We start from the raw sequence: 16,530 nt of genomic DNA, 5'->3' as shown, positions 1-16,530 counted from the left end.
TCCAGTTGTATGGTTCAGAAACCCATATCCTCCATTCATGTCTCTTATGGAGCAAAGGTGAAGTTTTCAGCCTCATTTGATTATGGTGGCACCTTCCCCTACCCCACTCCACCTCTGCCACAGAGACCTCAGCAGGTTAGAGATATAACTCTGGGCCCTCATTCTGTTGTTTTGATCCATCCTAGACTCAAGAGGAGCTCTGTTGGTTATCAGCTATAATTATTCATGTAAGGGACTCAGTAAGAAAAATAGTAGAGAAAAGCTGGAAAGAACCAAAGGGGACTAAAAGCGGAGTAAGTCCAGGTTTCTGTTTGTTCAGAAAGAAAATAGCAATAAAAGCAATGCTTTCATCACCATTGTGATGGCTATGGTTCATTAAGAGGGAAATTTCAAATTTCAAAATTTGAAATGTCATAAATGTACCTTACAAGTAGTATAGTGGTTTTACTGAATATGGGCCAAATGGGTTTTACGGGTTGGTTTGAGAATCTCTAATTTACTGTAACATTAAAATAATAATGCGGTTTTCTGCTGAGGCATCTTAGCTTCTAAACAATCAATCTGCAAAACAAAAAAAAAAGTTCTTTTTTTTGACAATACTTGGGTTGACCTCAGGGCCTCATGCTTGCTAGACAGATGCTATACCATGTGAGCCACTCCATCAGCCATTTTAGTGTTGGTTATTTTTTTGAGATAGGGTCTTGATTTATGCCTGGGTTTATCTGGACCACAATTTTTCTATTTGTGCCTCCCCTCATAGGTGGCATGACAAGTGCATACCACCATGCCCAGCCATTGGTTGAGATGGGGTCTTACAAACTTTTTGTCCTGGATGGTCTCTAACAGAGATCTCTCACAGAGTTCCTCCTGATCTCTGCCCTACAGAAGCTAGGATTACAGGCTTGAGAAATCATGCCCAGCACCCTCCAAAATCCTTAAACAATTTATTTGTAAGTTGAAGACACACTCAAATGAAACAGAAAACAAATATAAGCAGAAATAGAAAAACACCAATTTAAGAGGAAAGAAAACACTAAATGATAGAATATTCTTATTTAAACATTTATAAAGAATTAAATAATCCTTAGTCAAAACATTACTTCATTGTTAGAAGGCTAAAGACAGAGGGATTCTACATAAATTAACAATTTAGAAAAAAGTGTAATATGTAGGCATTGGGGAGAAGTTTTGTATTTTACCTTACATTGTATTTTTCTCAGATTCTCTTTTCTGTTTCTCATTGTTCTACTCCTTTTTTCTATGCCTATCTATAATTTTGATTCTTTTAATTTTATGTCTTGATTTAAATTATGTGCTTACTCAGAATTGTATAATGTTTTAGGGATGATCAAAGTTACCTAATAAAGTTGAAGATGGATGGGAAAATTGAACCTAATACATTAAGTTAAAAAAAAAAAACCCTAAGATAGCAGAATTAGAAATGTGGGTTTCTGGCAGCTCCAAAGAAAAAAATCTAGTCTTATTTTGTTACAATACTAAATTTTGTAATCAGCATATGAAGATGTGGCACTGAAATTGTATCTAAGAAAAATATAAAGAGGGTAACAATTAGCTTCAAACTATCTCATTATTTAATCTTCTGAGACATTGAATTGCTATATAGTTCCTCATGTAATAGTAAATTTGAAACTGGAACCAATAAAGTATTACTAATTTAATCAGGGTTAAAGTTTCTTGCCAAAAAAATAGTGATACATATTGAAGTTCAAATATGAACTAGTGAAAGAACTGAAGTTCTAAAAAAAGGTATTTAATTGAGTTAATGAGTTAAATTGCTCCATTACCCTTAATGTATAAGCTGAATAAGTATGTTAAAGTATTTCTAGTTGTAACATTTAAAACTTTGTTTGCATTGTTGTAAGTATTCCATATAGAAAATTAGATAAAAAATTTGGAATTTTTTTATGCATCCTATGCTACTGAATGTTTAGTCAGTAAACCTGGAAAAGATAATATCTAACCATGAAAATGTGTGGTATTATTGAGGATTATAAAAACCACAACTGGTTGGATTGTTTATTTGAGCTTTATGTTGAAGTCAGGAATGCTGTTTGGAGTTTCATCAATATTTCTTATAGTACTGTAGGTTTGGGAAATTAGGTAAATTGTATTTCTGATGGTTTGTTATCTACTTAAAGGATAGGTTTAGTAAAGCACCAATATTTAAGTAGTGAAAGATCACAAAGCATGAATTAGTAATAGGCTTTAAGAAAAATTTAGCAAATTGTATAGATACTGAGGCATTCTTAAATAAGTCTGACTTACACGTTACATGGCACATAATACCTAAGCCACATAGAAGCTATTAAGGGACCAACATGAACTACAAAATATTTAAAATAAGATTAGCAAAGTTTTATGAGAAAAAGCAACATTTAGAGAGGTTTGGAAATCTAGCTCATGGGACTGGTTTTGCCCTTGTATAAGAGATCTGTTGGTAATAATCCATTCGAACCTGACAGGTAATATAAGGATAACTGTGGCATGATACACAAAAAACACAGAAAGAATATAATTTACATGGACTGTAGTAATGAATCAGAATCACAAACCCATTTAAAATGAGTTAGATCTTAGAAACCAAGGTAGACTAACTACACTATCCATCTTTCCTCCTTCCTTCCCAACTTTCTGACCTATTCTATTCATTTGTCTTTTCTTGGTCCATCTTATACCTTCCATTCCTTTTCTCTCCTCATTCTTCTTTCCATTCTTTTTTTTTATTCTTCCTTTCCATACTGTTACCTACTTAATGTCAAGGTATCAAGGGAAGATAATTCCCTGTCATCAAAGAGCATAACACCAGCATTATAGGAGGGATAGATGACTTTTATTCCATAATTCTAATGAGAGTGACAGGAAACCTAGGAAAGGGCACTTAAAATCAGTTGGTTCACTGGATGAGGGAATTCTTAAAATGCATCTTAAAACATGAGTAGGATTAACCGGGAGAAATGAAGACCCAGGTGATGGAAAGCTTCAAACAACATCTGTACAAGAAACTCAGCCTACACAGACACACTTTGTGGCTAGGGGAGTTACAGGATTAAGTTCATATTTTACAAGGTTCATGCTGGCAGAAGAGTGGTAGATGGATTAAAGAAGAATGAAACTGGAGTTTGGAAGACCAATAGGAGTATTTTTCTACTAGATTCTGGGTAAGGGATGATTAAGGTCTGGTGAGCATAAAGCAGAGAACATTAAACAACACACCTGGTAGATCCAGAATCAAACTCCAGTTTTTTTCACTTCCAGTCCAAACTCTCTCCACCAAAAATTTCTGTACCAGAAATACAATTTATTTTCCCATGGTAAACTGAGTCATTTCTGTTGTGGGATCTGTTGACTACATATAGATGCTAAATGGATAATCAATTGGGGTGACCAGATTACTGAGCTCTGGGAGTCTAGCTCCAATTTTTGGTCAATTCAATATTCATTTATCATGAGTATATGGCATGATACACTTATCTTTTGCATATAGAGAAGATGTGCATTTGGGGAAGGAGATGCTCTTACAAGACTCCTTGATGTTATATTCATTGCTATAGTATATTTGGGATCCACAGTGCAGGGTGATCATACCTCTCCTTGTATAATCTCTTCCTGTGTTACTGCTCAGTGCTGCCACTGCTGACACTCAAATAGCTACTCCATCACACTCTTCACTGCTGGTGCCACTATAACATTTCAGGTAATAAGGTAAGGGGTACACTTGAGTTCTTCATGTGCCAAGATGAGAAAAATTAATTTTAAATGCTAAAAAGATGAGCCTGCTGGTGCAAACAGTCACTAAACACTACCGGCTGCTCTATAGATTTGGAGTTTGAAAAAAGAAGCCCATTTCAAAATCACCAATATAACTCAGAACATGAGAAATCAAACTGCATCAGTGTTTTGACCAAGAAGACACTGTCCAAATATGCTAAATAGCTGGACAACCCTACCAAAGTATTGACAATTCAGTTTGTGTCGTCTATACTATACTTCTAAATATTTTGTTTCCTTTAGTAGATTTGTAAATAGATTTAAAATAGGCACACATGGAATTTATTTGTAAGATGGCAGTTTTAACAGAACGTGGAATGTTTGGTGGAGACACGGGAGGAAATGATATTTTAATTACGTGCATTCTTCTTGAATTCAAACATTGTCAAATGATTTTATGTACAAACATACCCCGAAAACCATTTTAAATTTTGTGTTATTTGAAATACAGACATATGAATAAAATGTAGCATGAATGAAAAGTGGCAAATAAAAAAAATTCCTCAAATCTAATTGTATCTCATTCAATTACAAGGATCCACAGCCATGGACTTGGAAAACTTTTAAAACAAATGATGGGCAAGTGAACGTCTCTGGTAGAAGGCCTAGGCATAGGAAGCTTTTCAATTTTCCCAGGTGATTGTGATGTGCAGCCAGGATTGAAGGTTCCCTTCAAGGCAGGGTTTCTCCACTGGCACACTACTAGTATTTTGGCTGGGTAATACTTTGTAGTGAGTATGTCCTGCACACTGGAGGATGCTTGGCAACACCTCTGGCCTTACCTGCTACATATCAGTAGCAACCAAAGTGTCTCCAAATATTAACAACTGTCTTCTGGTGAGGAGGGTTCAGTAGGCCCTGACTGAGAAGCACTGTCCCTGGGGGATAAGTTCCATTTCTTTCCTTTTCACTGACTCAGAGGTCCTGTACAGAAGCCTGTCTGTGGTCTCCATGTTTTGCCATCTTGAAGTCTTCCAAACTGCCCATCCCCTTATCTTGTTCCATTTTCTGACTTAATCAAGTGTTCTGATAAGAAGTCTTCCCCCGATCCCATCCCATCTGACTTCCCCTTTCCTTCTGTCATATCAGCATGCTTGCCACAGAAGGTTAGCAAGCTGCTTCATAAATATTCTTCTGTCATGTTTTGGAAGATGTTAGCGATTAGACTGTAAACCCATTGATGGAATTTAGGAACTATGTCCTTTGCTTATTTTGGAATCATAGAAATTTTTATATGAAAGGTATAGTTTCCATGTTAAATGATTTAAAACATTATCACATTGAACTTATTCACTGTACCAGGAAATGTATGATAGTATTAGATACAATTAATACTACATCAGTTTTCCAAATAAAATTCCAGTTGGGTTTTTTTGAAGGATTCAGACTTTTTTTTTTCTTTTATTATTCATATGTGCATACAAGGCTTGGTTCATTTCTCCCCCCTGCCCCCACCCCCTCCCTTACCACCCACTCCACCCCCTCCCTCTCCCCCCCACCCCCTCAATACCCAGCAGAAACTATTTTGCCCTTATTTCTAATTTTGTTGTAGAGAGAGTATAAGCAATAACAGGAAGGGACAAGGGTTTTTGCTGGTTGAGATAAGGATAGCTATACAGGGTATTGACTCACATTGATTTCCTGTGCAGATACCTTAAATGCAACTGAGGCCAATAGGAAAAGGGGAACAGGTACTAGAGAAAAGGTTAGATCAAAAAGAATTAACCTAGAAGGTAACACCCACGCATAGGAAATCAATGTGAGTCAATGCCCTGTATAGCTATCCTTATCTCAACCAGACTTACTTTAAAGTTTATATGGAGAAATATGGCCACATACAAGTAAGTATACCTTTTAAAAGCAGATCCTTTGACTCATATTAATGCATGTAATAAAACCATAATATTAAAACTCATATTGGATTGATCCATAACCAAATAAACTGATGAATGGAACAGAATGAAGGACTCAGATACAAACCCACGAACACATGTGAATTCTGGCATGGGTACATGGGAGATGTTCCAGAATGAAAGTTATGTTCTGTTTCTTGAGGGGAGTTTGAATCCCATGGGGGGATGCATTTATAGGAACCATTTAAGGTTAGTGCATTGCATTATATACAAATTTTATCTGAAAAGAAAGAAAAGAACTGTAAATTTAAAAATGAGTGAAATGGGGCTGGAGATGTGGCCCAGAGGTACAGCACTTGCCTAGAATATGAAAGGCCCTGGGTTTGGTCCCCAGTCTTGAGAGAGAGAGAGAGAGAGAGAGAGAGAGAGAGAGAGAGAGAGAGAGAGAGAGAGAACTCCAAAAATTAATTTAGGAAATTGGGAAATCATAGATAGCTAATCTTCCTAATATAAAATATCAAAATTCATGGTTAGTGTCTGATTTTCTCAAATAATATCAACTCTAATTTTTTGCAGTATCATTCTCAAAAATCTAGTTGCTTTTTAGTTGGTTGCTTAACAAAATGCAGCCTGTAAGAAATATTTGTTGGGAAAATCAGTGGCACACAAGTAATTTTGACTTTAATTTTCCAATGTACAGAAAATTGATTTCAAGTTATGTTATTGTCTACTAAAAGGAAGAGAATACCATGGGGAATATTTTCAGATGAAAGTATAAAAAGTACAAAGTAGAAAAGAGACACAAGGTGTAAAAATTCTGGAGGTGGAGAAAGGGCGTGTAAAATGAAGAAGAAGTCACCTAAAATAGAAGCTAAAGGAAGCCATGAAAAAAATGATTCTCAACAAAGCAGAAGAATGCAATAATTACCTTTAGAGGATTGAAGCTGGAAGGAAATAATGTAAACATCCAAGACTAAAAGGCAGGAGGAGGTAGGATTCTAAATTCAGAGATGATACTTAAATCTGTGCTGGATGGTTACAACATAAAAAAATCTTTTATTACATTTTGGATGAGTAATAACAATACTACTCTTGATTTACTGAATTTTTTGTGCCAGTGATTCCAAAGTGCTTTGAAAATATCCTGTGACAGATATTATTTCCTTTTAACGATGGAGAAATTGAGATATGTGGAGCTTAAGTGACTTGTTCTCTGTCACAATTAATCAGTAGCAAGGCTGGAGGTGAAAGTTAAAGTTCTCTGCTATCAAGTATAGGAACTGTTTTCTGTCTCATGTTAAATAATCTGTAATGAAGTTAGCACATGAATAAAGTAGATTCTTAAAGGATAACTAAAGAACTCATACCTCAGTTAAGATTCGTGTTCATATTATATAATGAATAAGATCATTTAAAAAAGAAAACCCGGATTTCTTAAATATTTTCAGAATAACTGAACTTGTTATGTAAATAAGACCAAAGTTGATATGCCAAATATTCAGCACCAATCAGCAAATCAGGAGTTAAGGTTTAATTTTTAAAAATTAACCACTTTGTTATTCCCTAATAATTTATTTAACTCTCCTCTTAATGAGTTATTAGTGATTCCAGTTAGCATTTTAAAAGCAATTACTTTCAAACTAAAAAATAACCTCATGTACAGATTGTGATTTTTCAAACTCTATACTTCTTTATGTCTAAGTACTTACAAGAAGAGAGTAACCACCAGTTAAACCCAGGCATGATCATTGAATGCCTGAATTAACAATCACAGGAATAATCTACAAATTTTCTAAGTGTTGATAGAATCTAATGCTGATATATTTTAAAGTGAGGCATCCAACTGGTTTTTCAAATATTTGCTGGATACAAGTAGGTGATCATTTACAGATGACAAAGACTACTCAGAAATAGTTACTCATCAGGCTCTGACATGAAATGCTGACACTTAAAACTGCCCTCCCAAATAAACTGACATAAAATTTCTATAAAAATTATATATTTGGTTTGAATTAATTATTAGTGACATGAATAACTAGTCACTTTCCCATTTGGTATGTTTCTCTTCTCAGACCTTTCATACTCTCAAATTTCCTATAGTTTTCCAACATCTAATTATAACTGCCTTTTCTTTATTGAAGGTGTCACTTTGACAGGAATATGTTCTGAAAATGTAGGAAGAAGCTGGTATTCTTCGCAAAGTCCGCAAAAATCCTTGCCAATGTCGCCCCACTGTGAATTGGTCCAAATAATACTTAATTATACCTTAAGATGCCGTGCAAGGAAGCTGACACCAAACGGCAATTCTCTGCATTCTCTCCACCACGGGACGCTGCCTTAGCCTGTGCCAGTCACCCTGTGGACAAGGTCACTCCTTTACACACAATGTATAGCGTGAAGATTCATCAGGGAGCTCCCTCCCCTCATTTTTACTGAGTAAGTATAAACTTGGAGCATACCATCAAATTCTCTGTACAATCTGGATTTGGTACAATTTGCCAGTACTATTATGTACCAGTCAAGGTGTATTATTTTGCTGTTTCTTTTTTTTTAATGGAAAAATACTTGAAAATGTAAGCATATCTTATTGATGAAGGGATTTGATAAGGAAACATCACTATTTTGTGGCCACAACTCCCAGGGAAGTGCAAAAGACCTCAAAGTTTCTTTTTTTTTCTTTCAATTTTTAATTACAAGACGTTTCAACCAAATTCACCTTGGCCTTTTTCCCTTTACCCTTTGCTTTTGAGGTCGTCTGCCAAGAATGGCTCTAGTCCCTTAAATGTTACCTTCTCTGTGTAGTATCCCTTGGTCAATCCATTCATTTCTCCACCTTTCCCAATTCCCCTGCCCAGCTTTCTCTTAATGATGTAAAAACATTGTATCACTTTTACTAATGACATCACACCCTAATCTCTGTATGCATACTTGTATGTTAATATCAATTTCTCATCCGGACTGAGCTCCCTGCAGGTGGCTCTCTGTCCTGTTCATAGACTGGTGTTCAGTGGTTGCTCACTGTGCATTTGTTAAATGAAAGGATATGCATAGAAGAAAAAAAAATTACAGGTATTATGTATTACATAAGGTTTCAAACTGGTGAATTAAATAAAATCAAAAGCTGCACATGTAGTTTATATGAACTTAAAACTCAGCCCTGGTATTGAAATAACTTTTGATTTCTCCAAAAAGAAGATAATTCTAGAGCACAAATGTGTTAAAGGGAAGTACTTTTGTTTGTTCACTGACATATTCTAAGTGCCTAAAGCAATGTCAGGCATGCAGTAGGCATTTAATAAATACTGTTGAATGAACAAATAAATACTTCAGAAAACATTTGTATTAAAACATGCTCTGGCTTTTTATATGTTCTTTAGATTTTTATCTGACTCTCAGTTTCTTAATGGGATTTCTTGTAGCTGAAGATATCTGGTCCATTTCATTTTGTTAGATATACCTGATGCTGTCTTAAACAGATGTTAAGAAAATTACAAACTGCCCATATGGAGCATAAATTTTGCATACTGAAAGATCTTATTTTAAAAGAGGGACAATTGAACTTTCTTGAAAAGAGAATATGATTTCAGGTTGTCACTAATGAAGAGAGCTATTTTCTACATGTTGGCCTGGTGAAAGGATTTAAGTAAAATTCATCAACACATTTAGATTTCTTTGGCCATTGGCCAGGCTCAACAAGGCTAAGAAAGTTATGGAGAGTGAAGAGTCCATTAGGTAATGAATGGTAATGCCAAAGTTAATGGTATCGCTTTTGATCTGCTCCTCTCAGCTCTTAGATAAAGCAGCCCTGTAATCATAGGCTTAGACTTCTTAAGTGTAGCACATACTGCCATGACCAGAAAATAAAAACCAGAAGCTAGGGCCGGGGTGGGGGTTAGTCCACCCTGCTAGTTCCTGAGGAAACTTTTCTAAATAAAAAACTGCAAAGGTCACATATCAGCCAACACCAGAGAAAACACACAGCAGTTCAGAAAGCAGAGATGAATACTATAATCAAATTCTGCTACCTGAGTGGCACATTGCCTAATGCACTGATAACAAAACAGAACCCCCTAATCAAGAAGTCAGCATGTTATTCAGGACAAGGGTAGATCAAATGTAGTGTCAACATGGCTACAAAGTCAAATCAAGCAAAGTAGAGTTGTAACAACATTCTTTTGTTTCTTCTGTTTCTTTCTGATTGGCAGACTCGGACAAAGTGGCATAGCAAGATTCATGAATGTGTGTGTTTGTGTGTGTGTGTGTGTGTGTGTGTTTAATTGTCTGCTATTCAAAATTCAGCTCAGATAAATTTCCTAATAAACTCTCACTGGTTACTACCCCTGCCTTGATTCCTGATAATTCCACCCATGCCTTTAGTGACCAAATACCATGAGTAATTAAAATGAGTCCATGTGTCAGTCTCCTCCTTTGGACTGCAGGCTTTCCAATAGCAGGTGAATGTTACTCATCTCTGGATCCCGTAGTACCTGCCATCTAGTGGGTAGCTCACAAATCACAGAGGGTATAACAGAAGCTTTTGAGCTAGACGATGCAGTGTTGAAATCCTGGCTCCATCTATGGAGGCCTGTGGCTTGATGCTGCGGCTGGCATTCAGGGAATTTAATTTGCTTCTTTTCTAAGGTTATCATGGGCTCTCACTGCTACAATCCATAAGCCTGTCCCACACATTCCTGGGGTCACATGATATTCTGATTTAGACTTTAATTTGCCTAGAATAGAAGTTGAAACAGGCTCAATTTTTACTAGCCTGTATGTTCTAGAAAATATAACTTATTTTCTCTGGGACTAAGTGTCCTCATATGTTAAATGAAAATATTAAACCTATACCTCCAATTTCATCTTGAGGATGAAATGAGATCATGTATACAAAGCCTTTACCACTAGCGCTGAGTGAATTAATGAGAGCTATTATTAAATTACATCTAACATTACTGCAGTTACACATATTATATGGATCAGTCTTTAGAGTGATAGCTAATGATTTGTAGCTAGAAACATAATACACACTAGTCTTTTCAGAAACATTCAAAGGTCTGCAATGTTATCGTGAGATACAAAGACAATCAGCACTTTACTAAATGCTTAAAAGCAAGCAAGCAGTTTTTCATGAATTCTCACTTGCCAGATCTTATAGTGTCACTAATTATCATTCTATAAATGAAAATGGGTACCTAATTAGCTGCTGTATCCTCCTTCTGTTTAGAAAACAGGTACAATTTTTCTGAGGAACTGAAATACCTTATTTGTCAAATCAGGATTTTAAAGAAAATCACTATGTATTCACACAAGAGTTCTCTACATTGCTCATGCAAAAATTTCAAGTGCCTAAGAAATGATGAACTAAAATTAGGCTTTTTCTGCTGAAAAATATATTTAGAAGCCAAAGAAAGTTATTGTATTAAGGACAACTTCCCTCTGTACATCTTAATAAAAGATTTTTTGAAATGTCAGGTTCCTATCTACTGAATTTCCAGAAATGTATGCTAAATTTAAACATTTAGTAGTTACCACTAAATGATGTATTTGAAAAATTACCTCATTGGTGGTGCCAGGCTGTGTTTGAGACCAAACAGTAACTGTAACTCAGTTTGTCATGGTGTGTCTGAGGCTACTGTTGTAGGAATCCATCAATCTTGAGATGCTCCTATTGTTGTGCACTTGAGTAGAACTGAGGCTCCCAGAAAAGCTCCTGGTGATGACCTTCTCTTTAATTCAAGCAAGACCACAAGGAGGAAGGTATAAGAACTCTAGCCATGTCTATTTCTTTTGCTCCCTTGTAAGTTATCTTCTGGGGAATGTGGATAAAAGATCCTGGGTTAACCTAAACCCTACTTTTACCAAAACTTTCCAGAAGGAAGTATCTAAAAAGGTGGAAATTAAGGAAACTCTATCAGGAGACAGGAAGTGAAACAGTGAGCCTGCAGGTGGTGGCTTTAACTCACTGTATCTTCAATACCCTTGTAATCTCTTAAGTGCCCACTGTCTCACAGATACGAAATATCAACCCAGATTTTTTTCCCCATCTCTGATGTGCATTAGTTCCCCAAATAAAGGTGGAAGCGTTAAAAATAGTACCAGAGCTATTTTTAAGGGAAAGGTTATGAAATAAAAACTTATTAGGTTCAATTCCAAACAGAAATTCAATAAAATTACAAGATGACTATAATGAGGGAAACAGAGGCTGATCAATACAGATGCTGAAAGAAAATTTAGAATCAGAGAAATCAGAGGTCAATTTGTCTAATTTGAGTAGACATATTTATTTGCAGCTCTAATTACAAATCTCTTGAGTAGTGATTTAGCACCTATTTGGGCAGAAATTTAGCACAAAACCTGGGTTTGCTTTCCTATTTTCCGTTTGATTTTATCTATCCATAAACAAACACACATGCATTTCAAATGTGGAATGATAAAAAGCTTAAATTCTGTAGCAGCTTTGTAAAAATAATGGAAACTTCTATAAAAACAGCTTTAAACACACTGTTTGCCAAGGCAAACAATGTGCCAATTCTGCACATTCTGAAAGCTGCTACAGGTTTTGTGCTTGTCAGGAGTTGTGGAACCTGTACTGTTCTGACAGTCACCAGAGATGATTTAAATACAGGAATAAATAAAATTCTATCAGTCACTTCTTAAAATTAAGTTAAGGCCTCTGCATGAGGAACCTAACCCAAATAAGAACCACATTGGATAACAAATCACTCTTAACCTGACAGCCCCTGATTATGGGTGCTATGTGATGGTCCTCTCTCCTTTCTTGACCTACCTATAGTAGGAAACTCCTGTTGTGGTGGATGTAACTTAAAGTCCACACCCTGTTCCTCTGTCTTTGTCCCCTTCTACATGATAATATGTTGGAAAAGGTCATTGGCCCAGAACAGGATTCCTCATGGTGGAGCTGTTTCCTCTAGCTATCTTTTCAGATGCCTTTAATGTTTGCTAAAAAATAATATTGTAAAGGCAGAAAAGTTTTCCTTATTTCTTGGACAACTCTGATAACATAAACACACTTAAAAAAACATAATGAGGACCTTGTTCCAAAGAAAGGAAGAATGATTGCCTTTCGAAATCTGGTGGAAGTCTTAATGCGAATGAAATAACCAAATCAATATAATCATTTGTTGAAAAATACTCAAAAAGGTAGTTATGTTATATGCATTATATTATATTCACTAGTTCAGTGTCTTCAAACTTTATACTACACAGTGAGACAAAAGCCACTGTCTCACTTGACTTTTTTGTCATTTTACGTATCAAAAGCAAAACAAACAAAACCCCTTAAATTGGCAGGACATGGGGTACATGCCTGTAATCCCAGGTATGTGGGTGGGGGAATAAGGTAGGAAGGGAGATCAGGAGGATGGGTCAGGGCCAGACTGGGCAAAAAGTAAGTGCGACCTCCATCTCAACAAATAAGCCAGGCATGATGGTAAATGTCTGTAATTTCAGCTATTCTGGAGAAAGGTAGGAAGATAGCACTCTAAGGCAAGCCTGTTTAAAAACATGAGAACCTATCTGAAAAACAATCTAAAGGAAAAAGTTCTGTCAAGTGGTAGACAGTATGCCTAGCAAGTGTGAGGCCCTCATACTGAGTTCAAACCCCAGTACTTCAGGGAGAAGGAAAAAAAAAAACCCTAAAAAAGTCAATGGAAGATTGATTGCAGGACGTTGGTTGCAGCCTTCAGCATCAGGCAGGCAGTGGGTGCTTAGCTGGTAGAGGACTTCAATACAAAAAGTGTTGGCTTGTGTTTCACTATCTCCATGTACTGCCAGTTCTAAGTATGAGTAATAAAATACTTCTCCCCAAAAATCCTTTTACGGGCTACATTCCAGGCAACTGTTAGTATGGTTACAGTGGAATTTTAATAATATAGATGTGAGCTTCAAGTTAGCACATTTAATTCCTCTTTAATAAACGTTCTTCTAGATGGAAGTTAATTCAGAGAACTTAATGTGACATGATGAGCCCAGGCAATGGGTGTGTGACCATTTCAAACTAAGTCCCAGGATACATTTGCAGTCACTGCAAATTAAGTGAAGTTGGTATCTCCAATTCCTGTCCAATGACACTGTCCTGTTTTTAATTTAAAACAATTGTTGTGGTGCTGGGGATTGAACCCAGGACCTTGTACATGCTAGGCAAGTGCTGTACCACTGAGCAACAACCCCAGCATATGTCCTGTGTTTAAAATTCAAAATAACCAATGATGGTGCACCAATGTAAAATACATTAATGTAACTAAAGAGTGTTGATTTACATTTTTCCTTATTTAATGATGAAATAATTGCAATTATGTCAAGAAAAGTCTCACTACATGTGCTTCCCCAAAACATCATTATTTTCACTATTATTATTATTATTCTTTTGGTGTCACTAGGGTTTGAATTCGGTGCCTCACATTGCTAGGCAGGTGCTCTGCCCCTTGAGCCACGCTCCCAGACCTTTTTTACTTCAATTATTTTTCAGGTACAGTCTCATGTTTTTGTCTAGAGCCAGCCTCAGACTGTGATCCTTCTATGTACAACCTCCCTCATAGCTGGGATGACAGGCTAGCCGCCACCATGTTGGGCTTATTGATTGACATGGGGATCTCAAAACTTTTTGCCCAAGCTGTCCTTGGACCTCAATCATCCCGGGTCTCTGCCTTCCAAGTACCTGGAATAACAAGCATTAGCCACTGTGGGGCCTCTTTTCACCCTACAATTATTGATGAAAGTTTCTTTGTTGTATAGGACTTGGCATAAAGAAAGACCTCCAGATGTGAAATGTGCTTGGTATGCTGCTGACTTACATTCCAGTTTGGTGCCTTTCACTGATGTCAGTAGTTTCTTCTTTCTTAAGAGTGTGGTTATGATAAAAATGTACCACTGAGGCAACAGGTAATTGCTGGTCTCTTCCAGTTGCCATTAGCTCAGAAGAAGTCAAGATGAAGAATGGCTAGAATTTGAGGGCAATACTTATTTGATGGCACTTAAATGGTCTTTATTTTGGGATAGAAAGAACTAATTTGAACTACTGTAGGGAATATCTGTAGTTTATTTTGAAGGCTCTGGTTATTTGTTAGATTTGCTTTTTCTTATCCCCCTTGTTTCTCACATCTCATTCCTGTAGCTTTCTGTCCCTTCTGCATTCGTAGAAAGTTAGGAGATGCCAAACTACAGAGATGCCAAAATTCCATTCTTCTGAGTATTTTAGTTTTTGAAGTGATGGTCTGTCTCCTGCCAAAAAGTATCTCTTATTGGTGTGGGGATAGGTGACACTAGGTAAGGTAACCCCAGACCATGCTGTAAGTGTGAGCAATTCATGGAGAACTCAAGGTTCATAAACTCATGACCCTCCCGTTAACATGCTACTCTTCACTTACAAAGTGAAAGGATTTATTTTTGTTTGTTTCCATTCAGTTTTCTGTGAAGTTTGATATTTTTCTCTACTTAACTTCTTAAATTCCGTATAAACTAAACAATAAAATTTCCTAAGAAATGGGCACAGGCTGAAACTGTGGGTTTGATCTTCCATGGCAATATAGATACATGCAAATCCTTTTTGTTTCAGGTTTATATATAGCATTACTCAAATTCACAACTATTAAATTGTTAAGATGAATTCTACTCTCCTTATTAATTTGGAATTCCTAATATGAATTTTAACACTTAAAATTTAACACTGAAGTTAGAGATATGGTGCTAATATTAATTATAAAAGTTAAATGACTTTTGGAAGCTTAAGTAAAAGGAGATAATTTATTTTTTGAAATGTAATGGAACAAGGAATAAGGTGTCAGCATTCATGAGTTCCTTTGCTAGAGCCATTAACTATTTTAGTTTATCTTGATAAAGTTACTAAATATTTATATCTGTTTCTCATCTGGAAAATAAGAGTACACGCCTAAAATGAAAACTTTCTCTGACATTTTTATGGACAACTGACCAAGTCGAAATTATTAAAAGACCGATAATTGTGGAAAAATTCATATATACACATATGAACATACACAAATATATGTATATATATATTTCCTGAGGCTTCTTATAAAATTTCAAATGAATAACCATATTGCTAAACATTTAAGTAACAAATTGGTATCACAATGCAGTATACATATCTTACCTAATAAAATAGTTCAACCAGTTTACACATATTAGAAAATATTGAGAGTATTTTATATTTTAAAATAATTTACATTAAGATAAAAAAGCATACAGTAAGCTTATATAATCTGTCTTCCTTTGCAAAGACTAAAATTTAATTCCTTTGTAAAAGGGAGGATACCTAATCTGCTTTTAAATTGTGTTAGAATGATAAAATCTATTTATTCATTTCAATATTTATAAGGAATTTCATTAACAAATGAAAAATATCTCCAAAATTGCATATATCTTAAATTATAATTTGATTTTAGTTAAGAGTTCCACTATTGATATATATTAGTAAACTGAATTAAATGTATTGAACATCAAAATTTTAAGAAGTTTAAATATTAGGGTTTCAGAAAGTTGTCAAAATGAGATGGCAATTCATTTGTTTCAGTTACATTTTGAAGGCAGTGAACACAAATATATGCCCTTGCTAGACATACGCTCCTCAACAGGAAACAGCAATGGTTATCAATCTTACTAAACTTTATATAAAACATCCCAGAATGTGACAATAATAGCAACATCTGCTTGCACTTGGTATTGTAAGGAATGAGCTCAAAGGTCATGGCTAAACAAAATTCTGACTATTTCACAAAAACTTTTGAATTTGCTAAGTGTTCTTCCAAGACTCTAGCTAAAGGAGCAACTTCTATTATAGGTGGGAAAGTAAACAATTGGCAGGTAGCCCGCCTTCTAAGGCGGGGGGAATAAAAAAGGAGAGGCACCAATG

The 16,530-nt window shown here is 35.7% G+C and overlaps 1 protein-coding gene across 6 annotated transcripts in view; it reads right to left on the bottom strand.

Annotated features, from left to right (window-relative positions):
• The window catches only part of Kiaa0825 (KIAA0825 ortholog), a 420,702-nt gene that overhangs the window by 115,611 nt on the left and 288,561 nt on the right, over window positions 1-16,530 (bottom strand). Inside the window, exon 22 of one of the 6 annotated variants that reach the window (XR_012449106.1) lies at window positions 7,908-7,998. The exons of the other annotated variants lie outside the window; for them this stretch is intronic. The gene's annotated coding sequence lies outside the window, so the exon portion shown is untranslated. The remainder of the gene's footprint in view (window positions 1-7,907; window positions 7,999-16,530) is intronic. 6 annotated transcript variants of the gene reach the window in all.

The sequence above is a fragment of the Castor canadensis genome, chromosome 6 (assembly GCF_047511655.1).
Source record: "Castor canadensis chromosome 6, mCasCan1.hap1v2, whole genome shotgun sequence".
NCBI classification, from domain to species: Eukaryota; Metazoa; Chordata; class Mammalia; order Rodentia; family Castoridae; genus Castor; species Castor canadensis.
The sequence above is the reverse complement of the archived record's forward strand: the minus strand, read 5'-3'. Positions and strand labels throughout refer to the sequence as shown.